Source organism: Lygodium microphyllum, unplaced genomic scaffold (assembly GCF_053477565.2).
Source record: "Lygodium microphyllum isolate KBCC unplaced genomic scaffold, Lygodium_microphyllum_v1.1.10 scaffold_274, whole genome shotgun sequence".
In the NCBI taxonomy this organism is placed as follows: Eukaryota; Viridiplantae; Streptophyta; class Polypodiopsida; order Schizaeales; family Lygodiaceae; genus Lygodium; species Lygodium microphyllum.
In genome coordinates, this window is record NW_028229755.1 from 17,042 (window position 1) to 35,840 (window position 18,799).

The 18,799-nt window shown below is 38.3% G+C and overlaps 1 pseudogene; it reads right to left on the reverse strand.

The window, feature by feature from the left end:
* Positions 1-14,926: 14,926 nt before the first annotated feature.
* On the reverse strand, positions 14,927-15,790 carry LOC148008194 (uncharacterized; annotated as a pseudogene).
* Positions 15,791-18,799: the final 3,009 nt, after the last annotated feature.

An 18,799-nucleotide genomic window follows, 5' to 3' on the forward strand; every position in this document is an offset into this window, starting at 1 on the left:
AACCGCAAGGTCACAAGTGATAATCAGCACAAAGGCAAGGGGAAGAGCTGATGCAAATCTTCCAAAAACAGCAAGCTGAGGGATCTGGTTCAAACATAAGATGACCAGAAAATAGATATAACCCGCTTGTCTAGAGAAGCTCCTCCTTTTCTTTTGGGTATAGACCTGGACGAGACTGTTGAGGAGGCTTTCAACAAGGCACTCTCACTTGAGCATGTTGGTGTAGTCTCTTGGTTATGTAATGAGGTAGAACTTTATGTAAACGCGCCAATCAGGAACACTCTTTATGAATAATCCAGTTCCTTTGAGCCAAGGAGTGATTCTGTCTCTAGTGCAATAGCTTGGCTGTGACCTATCAAATGGCACATGCAAGAAACTAATGTGGATCAAGGATGCTTGCTGCTGGTGCGCTTTCTAAGGGACCGATGGACGGCATGGACAGACTTTGATAGTGATGTTTGCCTTCATGAAAATGCTCAAAAAAGAAATCTGTACAAGTCCTGCCATCCATCATAGGGCAAAATGAAGTGCTGGAAGTGGTAAGACTACAGAGATAAAAAATTTGAAGTGAGGATGTTAAGCCACCGCAGGCAGATAACCTTTTGCTGCAGCTTGTCAGTGACATGGATGATATAGCTGTCAATGCGTATGCTCAGTTGATATTTGCTCCTATTGATGTGTGCATTCCAGACGATGCTGCAGTTTGATTGTATTGGTTCAGGGTGGTCATTAGAGTAAGCAAGAATTGCAGTGGATTGCCAATTCGGCTCGAAGCAAGCCAAATGCAGTGATGCAACAGTATTATTAATGAATTGTTGGCTATGGAGGCTTTGATGTGGCCCTAGGCCGAGGCCGGGATATGGAGAGTTAGCTACTGTTGATGAGAGCTGGATGTCAATGTTATTCTGGTACAAGCAAGTAGTAGAGCTGCTGGCCAGTTGGTCATCTAAATGCATCAATGGAGCCAGCAAGGGAGCTGACAGAAGCAGCAAGAAGGCATAGCTAGGCACAGTCTGTGTTGTAGCAGCAAGTGGAAAATTAGCACCTGAGGCTGCCTTTCCACGGCTGGAGGCCTCTTGCAGGTGTATGTGGGTTGGGTAAAGAACCGTCACAAAAGAACATCAGGATGTAGACTGTTCACAGCTGCAGTAAATGCATGTGCTTAGGCTTGTATGGTCACTACTGAAGCAGAAGAAGTAAATGCATTGATTTGCTATTGACTTGCTGTGATTGCAGCTCATTTGTGATTGTGGTTGCAGTTGTGAATACATTGTGATGATGGTACAGCAACAGGAGCTACAATAGACGATGCATTAACATTGTGCCGAGCTGAGCAACAGTAACAATTGGACTGGAAGCAGTCCCACAGCTGATAATCATTTTTAGGAAGCATTGTTTGGAAAACAGTCCATAGTTGACAACAGCAATGCATTTTCATGATCTTAGCAATGTCCAAGGACCATTTGAGGACGATCAGATGCTTGGAGAGCTCAGCCAACTCTACAACACCTTGCACGAGCATGAGACATGGTTCTCTAGCAGACCCAAGTAATTGAAGGTGGAAGCCAAGCAAATGCTCATTAAATTGATACCCATGGTCAATGCAAAGGCTCAAGGAGATCTCATGGAATCTTTGAGAACCTTGTGCAACAATGGTATTAATCTTTGGCAATCTCTTTGAGGGAGAAAGGGAGTTTGGCTGCTCACATCATTATTAGGATGGCTATCTAAGCAACGACAACAGTAAGATGAATCCATTACAACACTACTCTCCATTCTTAATGCAGAGGTTAATGCCAGCAAATGGGCATGGATAATTGCAAGTGCAGGTGGCCTCCCTCCATTGGTCAATATACTTGAAACAGGTTCTACTAAGGCCAAGGAAGATGCTGCTATTATACTTGTTAATCTTTGTACTCATAGTAAAGAGGTTCGAGATTGTGTGGAGATTCACTGAAACTCATCTGCTAAAGAACGCTAGATTAAAAAGGAAAATGCTAGCATTAAATGTGATTTGGTGCAATCATAAGGGGCAACTTCAGCCATCTTTACAAGATGCGAGCGTTTCATTGGAGCATCATGAGGTGGAGACCCTTCAATCCAAATGCGACAAGGCAGCTGATGCAGAGAATGAAAAAGATATTGCTGAAGGTAATCTTTATGAGTGTCAAATGAAAGGACTCCAGCTCAAGGAAGAAGATTGTGGGCAGATTGTTGATCAAATTGAGCAAACTACTAATCATACTGCCCCAACCATAGTAAATACAAAGGGTGATGCAATGAATGTTTTAGCATATGCAGACTTGCATGCTTTTGAGTGCATCATGGGAGAATCAAAGACTCACTTTATGCTGATGGTTGAAGATTACATCCATAAGACACCGATTGACTTAGCCCTGTTTGCTTATGGTGTTGGGGATGATGACCCAATGGATGGCAGTGATATTACTTTCCCTTTGATCCGGGTGGACAAAAGGGGTGTTTAAAACTTTATGTAGGTCAGTAAGCATCTTGGCTAATCCTCATATCTTCATGATGATCTCTGGATGCAAAGGATGCAAGTTAAGTGCCCTGTCTCACTGCAGTCTGCTTCCTGCCAGCTCTTTGTTTTGAGCTCTTTAAAATTCTGAATTGCTTACAGATATGTATCACTTACATCAGCTGATAGTACACTAAAAGAGCTTTCTACAGAGCCATTAAACGCTTGGTTTGGTTCAGCCTACCCAAACTTATGGCAGTTTTTCTACAGCAAGGTCTGTAGGACAGCATGGCTATTCTATCAGGTTGCAATTCATGATTGTAGAAGAATGCATCAAGTCATCATCCTATGGTTCCACAATTGATGTATGCATCTAATAGTATGCTTGCAGCCATATACATAACCTACCATATGGAGATTTGGAGATTGTAATATCTTTGTACATCTGCATAGAGTCCCATATCCTCTCCACTACAATTTCCTTACCCATGTAATAAGTCCCTCCCTTCTTTGTTTTTGGGACAAAAACATCCAAGCAGGGATGGATTGTAATGGAGGGAAATACCTAGTGTCACACTGACCTAGGTATAAAAGGTATGAAGGACACTGGCATGGGGCATGGGATGAATACACATTTGCCCTTTCACCTTATTCACCTTCTTCCATGTCCTTCCATGGCTGCCAGCCATTTCTCTCTCCTCTTCTTGCCTTTCTCTCTCTACTTCTAGTATTTCTCTCTCCTCGTCACCCTCTTTCTCTCTCTTCTTCTTACCTTTCTCTCTCCTCTCCCTCTTCTTCTGCAGTACTTCTCTCTCTCTTTCCCCTTAGTTAGGATAGTTAGGTCTCCTTCATTACAAGGCGGCCCTTTATTGGTCAACTTTTTCTTTGTTGTCTATGCCTAGTTTGAACAACCTTAAAGCATCCCATTGAATTAACCTTTTTTTTTAGCAATGATGACTTGTTTTGGGAGTAGAGAATGAAGATTTTGAATAATCATGATTTGGGTTGGGGACATGACGTAAATGACACCCATTAATTAACCTTTTGATATTGCCTCCACTCTCTCTCTCTACTCGTGTATGCTATCATTGATGCTCATGCTGCTCTCTCTCTCTCTCTCTCTCTCTCTACTCGTGTATGCTATTGCCTCCACTCTCTCTCTCTACTCGTGTATGCTATCATTGATGCTCATGCTGCTCTCTCTCTCTCTCTCTCTCTCTCTCTCTCTCTCTCTCTCTCTCTCTCTCTCTCTCTCTCTCTCTCTCTCTCTCTCTCTCTCTCTCTCTCAGAGTCACTCAAGCTAGACAAGTCCACAATAGCTCACATGCTCATCAAGTCACTCTAGTATATTATGACATTTGGTTTCTATGGTTCTTTCTCCCTTTGTGTGGGTAGGTAGCTATAAAGGTCTAGATATTTATCTCTATCAACTCCTAAGAATATTCAAAATATTGATATGATGTCTAGATATTCAACTTGGAATATTGTGAAAACTCTAGGCATGAAGTAATGTAGCATTGTGTTTTTATTTGAATTTTATAGAAGGGGTTATGGAAATGAACCTCCTCTCAAAATTTAGATTTACAAAAGGGATATAAATATTGCCTTCAAAATTCAAAAAATGGGTGCATATATAAAATGGTATAAATTCTTGAAAAATGGGTTTTTGAAATACCATTTGAATGCTTGTTATATGAAGGGTTAGCCTCCTAGGAATATATTCCAAATTCTATAATGCAGCAAGACAAGAACCCCTTGATGCCATCAAAGAATGCAAAGAAGCATCCAAGAAAGGACAAGAGATTGACTATGCCAAATGTATACAAGAAAGAAGGCAGTTAATTGAAAAAGCAAGAAAGTATGCAAGCACACATGATATGACTTGGTGTGAGGATTTTTTCCTGGACTAAGAGAAAATACCTACAAAATAAAAAATGATGATTGGCATCTAACAAAACCTTTTATGTAGCCTAAAAGTTTGAACATTAAAAAATTATCCTCTTGCAAGGGAGCAATGTACAAATATCAAAGGAGATCCAAAACAACTTACATCCTAAGGAGCAAGAATGTATATTTGTAGTAGAAGATTAAGAACAACAAATGAGAAGCTACAAGAAATATGGTAGGATGATATCAATGATATTAAGGTAGGCTCACTTGTGGCAATACTAGCTAAGGATGGTGAGATGGGTCATCCATTTTTTATAGCAAATGTTTTGAAACTTGAGAATGATAATACCTTAGCTAGGATATGCTTCATAGAAGTACATCAGTTTCAAGGTAAAAGCATAGTTAGTAGGTGGTACTATTTTTCCACTATTTTAGTAGTTTTAATCAAACCACTTTTAGAATATTCTTAGCATAGTGTATGCTCAGAAGCACATGCCTAGAAGTGTCAGAACTACTTATATTAATTGATATCATTGAAAAGTACTTTAGTTTACTTACATCATTGAGTAAACTAGCCTATTTCATGAATAAATTTTCTTAGAAAAATGACATCAATGACATTGCTTTTGGTACCACCTAACCATGCTCTTACCCTTGAACAAACAAAGCATAAGGATGTGCTTACATCTAAACACACTAGTCATCAACTCTATAAGAAATCGTACAATAAAAAGAATGTGACCAAAGTCAACAAGCCAACGCATAAGCACATTGAAAATTGATGCAGTGGATATATTAATATGTGCTTTTTTCCTTACAAATGACTAGAGTTCTTGGAAAGTCAACCATTGAAATTCTTAAACAGAAAGTTCTTGGTTTGCAAAAATATGATGATGATCATAATCATGATCATAATGAGTCTAGGGAAAGAAGATGTAAATAGAAATAGAGCTGAAAACTTGGAAAAGCAAGGTCTACATTTAGATGGAAGCAGTGCTCTTATTGATAGTAGAGAAGAGGATGTATCATCTAGTTCAAAAGATCAATGGATAGAAGCTAATGATACTGATAGTGCAACATAAGCGAAATATAAAAAAGAGTGAATGCCTTACAATAATGAAATTTATCCATAGGTTTTTAATCTCTTCTTGAAATATCTATCATTTTTTCAATTAGCATAAATTTAGTAATGTTTTAAAATCTCACCAACATGTGTACATGGTCTCATAGTGAATAATCATTTTTACATTATGGATAAAATCGATGCTCTTCTCTTATGGTCCTCTTTTAAAATTTCTTTCAAAATCAAGGTACTTTTCAAGATGATAAATATGATACTATTCAAAAAATGTAGTCATTTTCATATCATTTTTTCAAAATATTGACTTTAAAGAGTTGACTTTGAATCATATATGAAAAAATGGTAGTTTTTAAGTGAATCTTTGAAAAGATTCCAAATGGTTCCCCTAAGATGAAATATTACCCAAAAGGTTTGCAAGTGTGTTAAGATAATCTTCTATGATACTTATCAAGTTGGACTCATAGCTCGAATCATGTTTGTGTATCATAGTCTCGTAATCTTATCCTTGTGAGTTCTTTCATTTTGAAAGGCAAAGCTTGACTCAATTTCATTACCATTTGATTTTATGTACTCTAGCACATTCAAAGTGATGTTGTGTAGATAATCTTTTTTCAATTCATTGTTAATTATAGGTCCAAAAGTACGTTGTGGTTCATAATGTTCATAATGGGATTTGATTATCCAAACCCTTTAAACAACATATAGTTAGATATAATTTCCAAGAAGCTAATATGCATGCTGACCCCTTGTGCCTCTCTCATATTCTATAAATCATGCAACAAAGATTCAATCTTAAAGGTTAGATTAGGTACAATCAAGCATAAAAGAGTCACATGTATATGATAATTATCCATTATTGTACATTATTTCATAGCTAACACCACTTCTTCAATAGCACAAGAAGGGAGAGACTCATGTGTTAGGGGACTCTTGCTTGAGAATCCTCAACAAGTACCCATCTGAAAATATTTTGATAGCACATGCCAAAGGGAGTTTTTAAATTTTATTTTGAATATATAATTTAAACTATCACAAAAATTAATTAAAAACACTTGAATTTATGCAAAAAAGGATAAGCTATATTGATGAAAAGAATTAAGGGTCATTAACTTATGAAGACATGTAAGATGCCTTTATCATGTGGCCTAGTTATTAGCAAGTTTAGAATAATGCTAAGTTATTCATATGAATTGAAAGGTCAGATATGTAAATATTTTTTGAAAGAGAAGGCTTCTTTAGAATCTTCAACCAAAATGGTTATAGTTACATATTATGGCTACATTTATCCACCTACATATTGTTTTTTTATTGTGTTGGCACAAATATTCCTCACCATGATAACAAAATATATTTTCTCTAGTTCACATCACCTTTTATCTAAGTGCCACACAATTACAAGTTTCCTCTGGTTTTTATCATATTTTCTCTTTTGTTTAAGCAATATGTATGGGAAGAAGATGACAACAAGGAAGAATCATGAGTGGCTTGAAATTCATCAATTTGTTCTCTCTCTCTCTCTCTCTCTCTCTCTCTCTCTCTCTCTCTCTCTCTCTCTCTCTCTCTCTCTCTCTCTCTCTCTCTCTCTCTCTCTCTCAAGCTATAATGAAGCATATAAGAAGATCATAGATCTAAAGAAGAAGAGTCTTCCAAAAGTTTACATACACAAGCATGAGCTCCCTATTCATTTTTAGAAATTATATAAAAAGGTTTTCTTTTAGATGGGGACCCTCTATCCTTAGGTGCACCTCTTATATCCACATACAATACATGTTGTCTAGACTAGGCATGCATGAAATATTCATGAAATGTTGAAATGTATGCATAAGATTGTCTTGTTCAACATGTATGATATTTAGTGCACATATATGCTCTAGACAATCGATTGGTTTAACCCATATGTTGAGGTGATTTGCATGGGGGTGAGCCCTTTTCTAAGATATTCTTCCTTATTTGAAGTATTTTATACTTAAATCTAAAATATAGTAGACTATTCTAGGCCTTACATATTATTTTGCTTGGACTCACTTTAATCTAGGACCCACCTTACTGAATTATTACTCTACTATTTTTCCAGGACCTGACTTGATCTCTTCTTTTGTTGTTTCTAGCTACAACTACCACTTACTAGTTCTAGCAAGCATTTTTATGGTAGATGCCTATTGCATGTCAAAGGATTATATTATGAAAGTTATTACAGATGATAAGACATGCGAAAAGGTATGCATTGAAGAATGTGACTAGCCTACACCATGTGCAATTCTTCATGCAACTATGGAAGATATATAGAAACACCATATTGGGGAATATGGGAATCTCCCATAAGTTTGGGACATGTAGTCAAATCTTTGGATTTGTCATAACTTGAACACTATAACTCCAAATCAGGTGCTCTATAGCTCAATAGATTCTATTTTTCAAGTGCTTTCCAATGATAGGTTCGTCATATGGTTTTGAGAAACTTATGGGCATGTTATCCATGTGCACCTGGGAATTGGGAGATTCCCAAACTCATTAATATTTATTTTAGAGATTATTGATAAAAATTCAATCTTGTTACACTCACCTTACCTCTCCATGAGTACAAATGACTCCACTTTGCATGGTTCCCCTAATGAGTTACTAGCACTCTTGATGAAATCATTGATATAAAAAACCCTAAGTTTCAACAATTGATGCAATTTTTACATAACCCTCAACTCCCTCATTAAGAACAAAACACTTCCAAAAACACACTTGTAAGAAAATGATTAAGTTATTAATTAGCTAAGGTTTTCAAAAATGCACTTGCATCTATGGAAGATACATAGGGATTCTTAATAAAAATTTAATATTCTTACACTCACCTTACCTCTCCATGAGTACAAAGGACTCCACTTTGCATGGCCCCCCCAATGAGTTACTAGCACTCTTGATGAAATCATTGATATTAGAAACCCTAGCTTTTAACAATTAATGCAATTGTATCCCTCAACTCCCTCATAAAGACCAAAATACTTCAAAAAATGCACTTGTAAGAAAATGATTAAGTTGCTAATTAGCTAAGGTTTTAGAAGAATGAACCCTCCAAACTTGGCCATTCAGATGTGATTAATTAGAGTATGTATTGTTCATTTAAGAGGTTGGCTGTTAAATGCCTAAAGTCCTTAACTCATGTTAGGGGTCACGTTTGGATCATTATTCTTTCTTTTTGAATGGTTAAACATTCTGTTATAACATTTTTCTACCAAAAGCAGATTTATTTTTTTATCTACAATCATTTGAATCATCATTCTCTTCTCTTCTCTTGTGTTTCTTAGTTCTCAAAGCAAATTATACTCTTGCATAAAATTTTCTTATCATTACCACACATGTTTCTTAGTGTCGGTCCACTCTAGTTTTCCTTCATCTCGTTTCACAAACCTTTGAAAGGGTAATAAACAATAAAAGGATTATCTACCCAAAGGACTAATGTAGCTTACTTGTCGACTTACCTCAATCACATCTCATTGCATCTAAGCATCTTGTCCTTGCATTACGTACGATAACTTTTGAAATATTGATATCTTGTTGGGTGTGATACATGTGGTATTGTTTGCACAAGTGCACCTTACTTTTGAAAAGAAGGAAAGCTTGATTTGCACAATCACTCTTATGAGTATTGGAATCAAAGTGTTGTAAAGTGCCCTGAGAACTTGTATGTTTTGAAATCGAGTGTTTGTAGTAAATAACATAATGATGTAAGAAATTAATAAGAAGCTTCTTAAATTAAGGGGGAAAAAATCATATTGTAAGAACTTTGCATATATTGCATAGCTAGGCCACACACACATTAGGCTAACTCCATATCTTGCTATAGGAACCACTACAAGTTGAAGGGCGGGAAATTATCCAAGTTGCTACCATGAGCTGAATATCAATCATTGTATGGGGCAACAAGTAAGAATCTATTGACCAAACTACCAAAAGTCCTAAGCCAACTTCAAATCATTTTGAGTACCATTCAAAGAAAGTGCCAAGACGAAAGCGATTAAAAGGAGAATCCAACCATTGGGTCCACAATTTCAACACTTGCACTTTGTGCATGATCACAATGAAGATGAACAAAGAGAGAGAAATTTGAAGGATAGGCACCCCAAGGAACAATTTGATAGATAAAAAAGAACACTCACACAAGGAAGAACATAAGAATGTAACTTTATAAGAAGATTTGATAAATTTTTCATTTGGCTTTAAGAGCCTATTTTGTCCTAGGGAGAGCAGACTAGACCTATAATAGAAAGTAAACTTGCTACAAACAAAATAATTTTTGTGGGTCATATCCATGTATGTATTTTCTATTTGTATGTAGGGCTTACAAAAAAATGGCCTTTAATGTGTTCTTTCAAGGTTAAATTTAATAAATGCTAGCAATCTTGAAGAAACTAGTTCATTTTTCATGTTTTTTAGAGTTCAAATTGACTAAAGAAGCCAAAGAAAAATAGGATAAATTGGAGCTTTGTCCTTTTCTTCAATGGTTTTGGGGCAGGGGGGGGGGGATTTTATGTGAAACCTTGTTGTATGCATGGTATAGAAAGAAAATTTAAAGTTAATTTGTTGTTGGATCCATTATGATTATTTCAAAAACATAGATGTGCATAAATATGCTAGAAACTAGAGAAACACATCGATGCATATTTACATTCGTATGCAGCATCATAATTATATAAAATAAATAGATATGTTTTCCAATTTACCAATATCATTCTTTCAATTGCAACTTGTGATTGATGCATTACCATGGTTACTCTAGCTCCAACATATGATGATCGAATTATTACAACAAATACATGAATAATTAGTTAACAATGAGTAGTGATTGAAAATACAATGAAATGGATGCATATGAGAATGGGACAATTGACTAGATGCTATGAAATAATAATAGAGGTCAAACATAATGTTTGATAAGACCTAGATGACAATCTATTTTCATTGAGAAGGTCTAAGTCAGATGAGAGACAAAATTTGTTGTTGAATTTTCTATTTATCTCTCTTATCTAATACATAATTTCACTAGAATCTTGAAGCATGAGTGAAATTAATGAGAGAGAGAGAGAGAGAGAGAGAGAGAGAGAGAGAGAGAGAGAGAGAGAGAGAGAGAGAGAGAGAGAGAGAGAGAGAGAGAGAGAGAGAGAGAGAGAGAGAGAGAGAGAGAGGAGAGAGTCATTAGGGAAAATATGAACAAAAAAGGGTATTGTAAGAAAGTGATTCAGAATCCTCAATCTTGGATTAGTCTCTCTTCCATGGTCAGCATTGTATGCTTTTTTGTCCCTTGGCCCCCCGACATTCTTAGGCTTCACCCTACTTTTTATTGTAGGCACCACTTAGAAAGAAGGGGGTCTCCTTTTCTTTTCACATTAGTAATTAGACTTTTTCATCCTCCAACCACTCTTCCAAAAGTGCCACATCAACAACTAGAATTTATTTTTGACTCAAAAACGAATCCTTCAAATTTCTCATAGAAAATGGAATTTTTTTCTCAAAAGATACCAAATCATATTACAAGTTGAAATACTCATTTTTAATATTACTTTTTGTATCAAATAGTCTCCAAAACAATTTATACTCTTTAAACCCTCATAAGTGATTCTTGGGGCTTGCAACGATAGTTATATATTCTCTTTATGCTCCCATACTCCTTTTAAGTGCCACATTAGCATGGGGGATTATTTATGATCCCAAAAAGTGGCTTTTTCTCTCCCCTCTCAAAAACTGGTAGTTTTCACTTCTAATGGTTCCTAATAATATTATATACACGTCTAAGTAGTTTTCATGCATTGCCTTACTCTCTAATCATTCTAAATCATTATATTTATGAGAAAATTACTCTACTCCATTCTCTCACCTACATTGCATTTCCTAATGGAATCTCTTAGGGACATAAGTAATCATAAGAGGAAAGTGATGAAGAGTATACTCTTACAAAGACCCTTTATAACAAGCATAGCCTAGATGCAACAACCACTTTCCAATTTCATTCAAAGGAAAAGAAAAATATTGATATTTGCTAGAAGGTTCCTTATATCATAAAAACCCTAGCACTAGGCTAAATCCACATTTAAATTCCACTTCTTCATTGCTCACTTTTGTTGGGGATGTTGAAAAAAATCTACTAGGTTATTGCAAACACTTGGGTGGCAATCTTCAATTGCATGAATATTTTCAATCAATGTTATATAATACTCACCAATATTTGTTACAATTCTAGGGTTCTCTAAATGTGTTGTAAAAAACCCTTTAATAAGGAGGAAAAAAAAGTATAAACTAGAAGAAGAATTGAAGCAATGCAAAGACAAGGAAAAGACATAGCATGTTTGGAATCGAATGGAGAAGAATAATAATATTGCAAAAGCAAAGTTGCAAAGGTTTAAGCCAACTCTCATGGGTTACAAGGAAAGAAAATGTTGACTGCTACCAATGTTTTCACTATCCGTCATTGTTGGTGGAGTATGAAAAAGAATTGTGCAAGCATTAAGGTTTGTAATCTTATATTGACTAGAATTCAATCACTACAACATATACATGCTATAACGACATTTATAATGACGTTTTCTTTATATATGAAAAATATCCTCGTCGTCGCTATTAGCGTCAGTATTAGCGTCGCTACAAAATCGTCGCTATTTGCCTCGCTATTTTCGTCACTAATTTCGTCAGTATTAGCGTTGCTAAAGTCCTGACGAAATTAGTGACGAAAATAGCAACGGTTACAGAGAAAATTCCAACGCTAATACCGACGATTGCAGAATTATTTTTCAACGCTGATACTGACGGTTGCAGAAAATAAAAAATTTTTGTGGCAGAGCTGCAGATGCAGCCCTGCCACAGTTAGAGCCACACAGGGCTAAGAGACAATTCCTGCTGTTAAAGAAGTTAGACAATCGATCCCAAATAATGATAAGACTTTGCAAACAAGTACTTTCATGACATTAATTAACACAAATGTGCACTGCATTGATAAAGAAAATAACAGAACTTAAATTGAGAAGTGCTACTGCGACAAAGCAAATATGGAGTCATACTACAACATAGAAGTCCGAATCATATACACTTAGCTATTACATATGGAGGATAGAGGCCATAAGGCCTTACATAATACAAGATGGGGAGTAATCCTATGTAGCCTAATCTGCTCTCTACGACTCATCCGCATCAGAAAACTCCTCTCGCCGTAGTGGCATATCGAAGGGAGTCTGCAACAACAAATACATATATAATTGTGAGTACCAAATACAAACTGACATATAATGACAGATTTCTCAAATTAGGAATGATATTTATTACTACTTACCGGTCCTCCGCGAGCATAGACTTCTCGATCAGGGCACTCAAGCCATGCTTCTCCCCGTATGTCACCTCTAGTGCAGTCGGGTCGCAATTCGTAAAACCTTGCTGTGGCACATAAACATTGAAAAACAACGTACTTGAGATTCATGTTTGAAATACATACATCAACATGGATTTCATTAAATTAGAGTACTCTACCCTATTAATACTTACGAAATCTGCCAGGAATGTTGCGTGGTCGCCGCTACCAAGGTGATGCACCGATCATGCATCCAAGCGCACCTTTGCTGCGTCCTTTTGCTGCTTCCACTTGTCTGGAGTGGATGTCCTCCAGTCCTCTGTATCCAGCCACTCCGGCTTCGATTTGCCCTGCTTGACTGCTTCACATGCATCAGACCGCCTATGCGACTGATAGTCACGCATACGCATCATCATCCACCCTCTCGAAAATCTATCATTGCTAGAGGGCTGAGGGAACTCTCGATACAATGTATCGATTATGTACTCCTTGCTGGCATCTGGGATCTTCTTCCACTTGTCTGTAATGTTGTGCTGAAATACTTGTTGGCACAACTCATTCATCCTAGAGATGATAGCTTTTCCATCATCATTCATGTATAAATGGCCAGAGGCCTTATCTATGAGATACGAGTAACCTGCAAGATTTTGCAAATGGGTACTTTCATGACATTAATACAAATGTGTCAAACACAACTTGAATTGATAAGTGCTACTGCAAAAAAGGATGCGAAAATACATACCTGGAGGAGTGGGTTTCGTGTACTTCTTATCGGCCTTGGGAGTGATCAATGGGGTGCGTGAAGGAGTGGGAGCAGTAGACGTCTGCCTGGCACTGCCAGTGAAAGACGGTGTTGACTCCCTGGTGGCAGTGCGAGTGGGAGAGACTGCATCAGTATCCCCACAACAAGAGCTACCTCCTCCTCGACTACGTGACTCTAAAGCAAAGCGAGACCTGCGACTGCGTCTACTAGAGATCGAAGCATTGGACCGCCCGCGTCTAGAGTCTGCCGATCGTGCTGAGGTGGAACGGGAAAGCTGTGCATCGGCTCTATCTCTGACCCGTGCTAGCTGCTCCGGTGAGAAACGCGCTAGCATCGTGTCAATGTCGTCATTTGTAAAATCGTGACTCATCCTGCCGTCCGTGCCCAAATCCTAAACCTGCACATACAAGGAAAAATAATAATATTAGATAATGAATTGCAAGACATAATAAAACTAAGACTTAATTAGCAAGACTTAATTTTAAAATAATTAAAAAAATTAGATAATACAAAACACCATACTCCAAAAACATACAAACTGTCCTAACCGATTTGCAAAAATTGGCATTGCTGTAGTGGGAGGAACGTTTTGATTGAGTCACTTTTGTTTAGGGTTCCACAATCTCATCTTGACATAGCTCAGTATACACCGGGAGATCTATACAAAATTGTCCACAAAATGAGGACTCTGCTTCATTTTCAAAAACCCCATCCTCTATCTCCTCTATCTCCATAGGTGAGATGTCTTGATCCTCCAGGCAGTTCATCTTAGTTTCTTGTATGCCTTCTGTCATTGCCGCTATTAAAGGCGTCTCTTCTACGATCAGTACGGGGGTTCTGGCAAACATGGGGATACTCCTAGATGTCATGGGAATGACATACCACCATTGAGGTTGTTGCGGATTAGGGAAAAAGATGACCTGATCCATATTACAATCAGTATAAAAGTCCACTTTGAGATTGCTAAAGCGCGTCAAGTATTAGGGACTCTTACCTGCTCACAGTGATTTGGCAAAACAAATGTATCACTCAAATCAGTCCACTTCTTTGTTGAGTCAATCTCAACAAAGCCACTTGGCCAACCTTGGTCCACACAGAGGACATGCATGGTAACCTGACGTGACTAGCCCTACAGAACACACATGTACAATGAGGCATGTCATAACACCAACATTGCTCAAAGAAAACTAGCAAAATAAGAAAACACGCTTTACCAAGGCATCCTCCATAACCTGGAAAGTCATGCATGGTCCACATAAGAATTGCCCTTATAGTTGCGGATCGCCTACCAATATATTTGCTCATGTCCTCCACTACAATTCCCTCCCACAACTCCTTTAGCTCATCAATCAGTGGAGAGAGGTAGACATCCATATTCTTGACTTTGTATCATCTAGACACAAGCAACCTGAGCAAAAGGTGTCCTTTCTTGGTGGAAAGCCATGGTGGTATATTGTAGTTAACAAGGACCATGGGCCATACACTATAGGAGGTGGAACGTAAACCAAAAGGATTTACCCCATCCATGGCAAGACCGAATCGTAGATTCCTTGCCTCCTTTGCAAATTCAGGGAAAGTCTCATCAATGTGATGCCATGCTTCTGAGTTAGCTGGTGTACGCTGTACACCAGCAGTGGATCGATTTTCCGCATGCCATGTAGTCAAATTTGCAAAACTCTTGGTCCGAAAAATGTGACGAACATGCGGTATCAGCGGAAAGTGCCTCAAAACCTTCTGCGAAACAGTCTATCCTTGCAAGTCATTTCGATACCTGTCCGCACCGCACTTGGGACATGTGGCCAACAATTCAAACTCTCCTCGGAAGAGAACACAATCATTGGGGCAAGCATGAATGCAATTATAATTCATGCCTAGCTTTCGTAGCACTTGTCTTGCATCATCATGAGACTCAGGCATCGTGTTTTGGGTAGGCAAAATGTAAGATTTCAACGTTCTAAAAATTGCAATGAAGCACATTATAAGAGTACTACATAGCACATTTTAATGGCTTTCAAAAAAGAATCATACACATCATAATATAAATAGCTCTGTGACACTCGCATCGCTCCATCCATACTTTGTTTGTATGCTCAACAATGCAAGAAGTGTCTTCAAACGGGATACCTGACTCCCATCATACAATGGAATGGCAGTCTCTGCAATTAAAGGATCTTGGGATTTCGAGTCTGTCGAAAGCAATGATTCGATCATGTCCTCTAACTCGGGCTCCAAAAAAGCAGGAGGATCGTCCATGTCTCCAGCATTCTCACCCATAGAAGGGGGTTGAGAGTTATCACCTTCCATGAGACAGTTAGTTATCTTGGACGGCATTTGTATAGAGCACGGACAAACGTGTCTTACTGGATGCAAGAGATCTGTGGACTGCAATGTATCGACATGGCCCTGACCCTGTAAAGGACGTTAAGGAGATAACTTCTAAGATAACCCCAAATTGTTATACTTAAATCAATTACATGTCATATAGTAATGAGAGAGAACTTACCGCAATCTCATAATTCAAGACTGCTTGGTCGATTATCTCAACTCGAAACTCTCCATACCGTTGCACATGCTCTATGGACAAACAACGTTTCCGAAGAATGGCCAATTTGCATTGCGTGCATGGACATGGGACACGTTGATTGAGCCAAGCCTTACGATCACCACCATGTTGGTCGTGAGTGCTAGACATCTTGACTGCGATGTAATTGAATGATAATTTAATAACGATTCTATATTGTATATTGGGACCACTCCACTATATATATTTCAAGTCTTTTTTTTAAAATTTTCGTACCTATCTCTTTGAGTTCGGCTCTAAACTTATCTATCTTTGAGGTCAGCTCTAAACTATGCTCACACACATACATTTTCGTACCTACATTGCACAGAATAAAAACCAACACAAGAAAAATTTTGAAAACACTCGCTTCCATTTCTCTCTCTTTCAACACTTCCTAACCTACATTGCAAAGCAACACAAAGATCAAAGAGAAACCAACACTTTCTAACCTACATTGCAAAGCAAAACAAAGATTGTAAAGAAACTAAAACAGGGCACACCGTCGTGCTCTCTTCTTCTTCCATGACCTCTTCATGTGGGCGACGCTCCTCTCCTCGCGTGCGGCTCGCGGCTTGCTTCCTTGCTCACCTCCCTTGCTCACCTCCCTCTCTTGCTCACCTCCCTTTCTCTTTCTCTCTACCTTCGTGCGCTATTAAGATTGTGGGAGAGAAGGAAGGAGTCTCACTTGTAGCTTTCTTGCTTGCACAATGGGGGAATACACACAAAGGTGGAGGCTGAAAACAGTTTTCCTCTTCTTAGTTGTGTAAGCCAAAAAGAACTCTACTACAAAAGAAATAGAAGAACCCTATATATGGGTCTCAAACCAAACTCAACTAACTAAGGTGGCATACTAACTGAGCCACGAACTAGAGTAGATAAGGATAGCTGTCATCTAGCTATTATTCATGGGCGGTGTACCAACCGCATCTGCAACTAACAAGTCGGTGACATAAATGCACAACGGTCACCCTGGCATATCATGAGTGGAGCTCGATATCTCAACACTCCCCCTCGAGCTCAATCCCAATTCCTGCACACCAAGCAGGTCTCTCAACTTGCATAGCTTCTCTGCGCCCAATGCCTTCATAAATATGTCAGCTACCTGATCTTGTGTGCTGACATAAACTAGATCAATAAGACCTAGTAAAACCCTCTCCTGCAAATAGTGATAATGCACCTCAATGTGCTTTGTTCTAGCATGATAGACTGGGTTATTTGCCAAGTGTATACTACTCATGTTATCACAATAAATGACAACCGGCCCATTTGTAAGGTGATGCATATCATAAAGTAGCTTATGCAACCAAGCTACCTCACATGTAGCCATTGTTGCACCCCTATACTCAGCCTCTATGCTCGACAAGGCAACTGTAGGCTGTTTCTTGCTGCTCCAAGTGACTGCAGCACTCCCAAAAGAGAACACATATCCACTAGTAGATCGTCTATCAGAAATAATACGAGCCCAATCAGCATCAGTGTATCCATACAACTGTATCTGAACCCCAGTCTCATAAAGTAGTCCATACTGCAATGTGGACTTCACATACCTGAGTATGCGTCTAGCCGCATCTAAATGTGGTTTCCTTGGAGCTTGCATAAACTGACTTACCAATCCAACAGCATAGCTCAAATCTGGCCTGGTAATAGTCATATAAATCAAACTTCCTACTATGTGTCTGTACATAGTAGGGTCTTCCAGAAGCTCACCTGTATCTGTGCTCAGCTTCACATTCTACTCCAAAGGAACTGAAATAGGCTTACAGCCTGTCATCCCATATTTGGACAGCATGTCCAATCCATGCTGCCTCTGCAAGAGCCATATCCCACTTGGTGATCTAACCACCTCAATGCCCAAGAAATAACGCAGCTCTCCCAAATCCTTCATCTCAAACTTCTGCTTCAATAGCATTTTCACATGAAGGATATCTTCATCACTATCACATGTGATAATCAAATCATCAACATAAATGACAAGTAGCATAATACATTTCTCTATTTTTCTCACATAAAGTGAAAAATCTGCCTTGGAAATCTGAAAGCCAATAGTGACAAGATATTGTCCTATCTTGTTAGACCATGCTCTAGGTGCTTGCTTCAAGCCATACAAGGCTTTCTTCAACCTGCAAACAAACTCAGGATGAACAACATGCACATAACCTGGTGGCTGCTCCATATAGACCTCTTCTTGCAAATCACCATGCAAGAAGGCATTCTTTACATCCATCTGATGTAAAGACCATTCCTTTGGTGCAACCATAGCAATGATTGCTCTTACTGCCATCCTTGCAACCGGACTAAATGTTTCTTCATAATCAATGCCATATGTTTGTGTATACCCCTTGACTACTAATCTTGCCTTGTATCTGTTCACAGAACTATCTGCATTGTGCTTCACCTTATAAACCCACTTACATCCAATTGCATTCTTACCTTTAGGCAAAGGTACCAACTCCCATGTAGCATTTGCTTCCAAGGCATCCGTTTCTTCGTCCATGGCTTTCTCCCATTTTTCTTTTCCCATGGCTTGCTCAAAAGAAGTGGGTTCTGGTTCCTGTATCACTTTGACCATATAGGCATAGTGAATGGTTGTAAATCCATCATATTTCAGCCTATCCATAGGATACCTAGCTCTGGTAGACCTGCGCAAAGTAGGTTCACTCCCAGGTGCTCTCAAAACATCCTTGGTCTTTGTCCTCAAG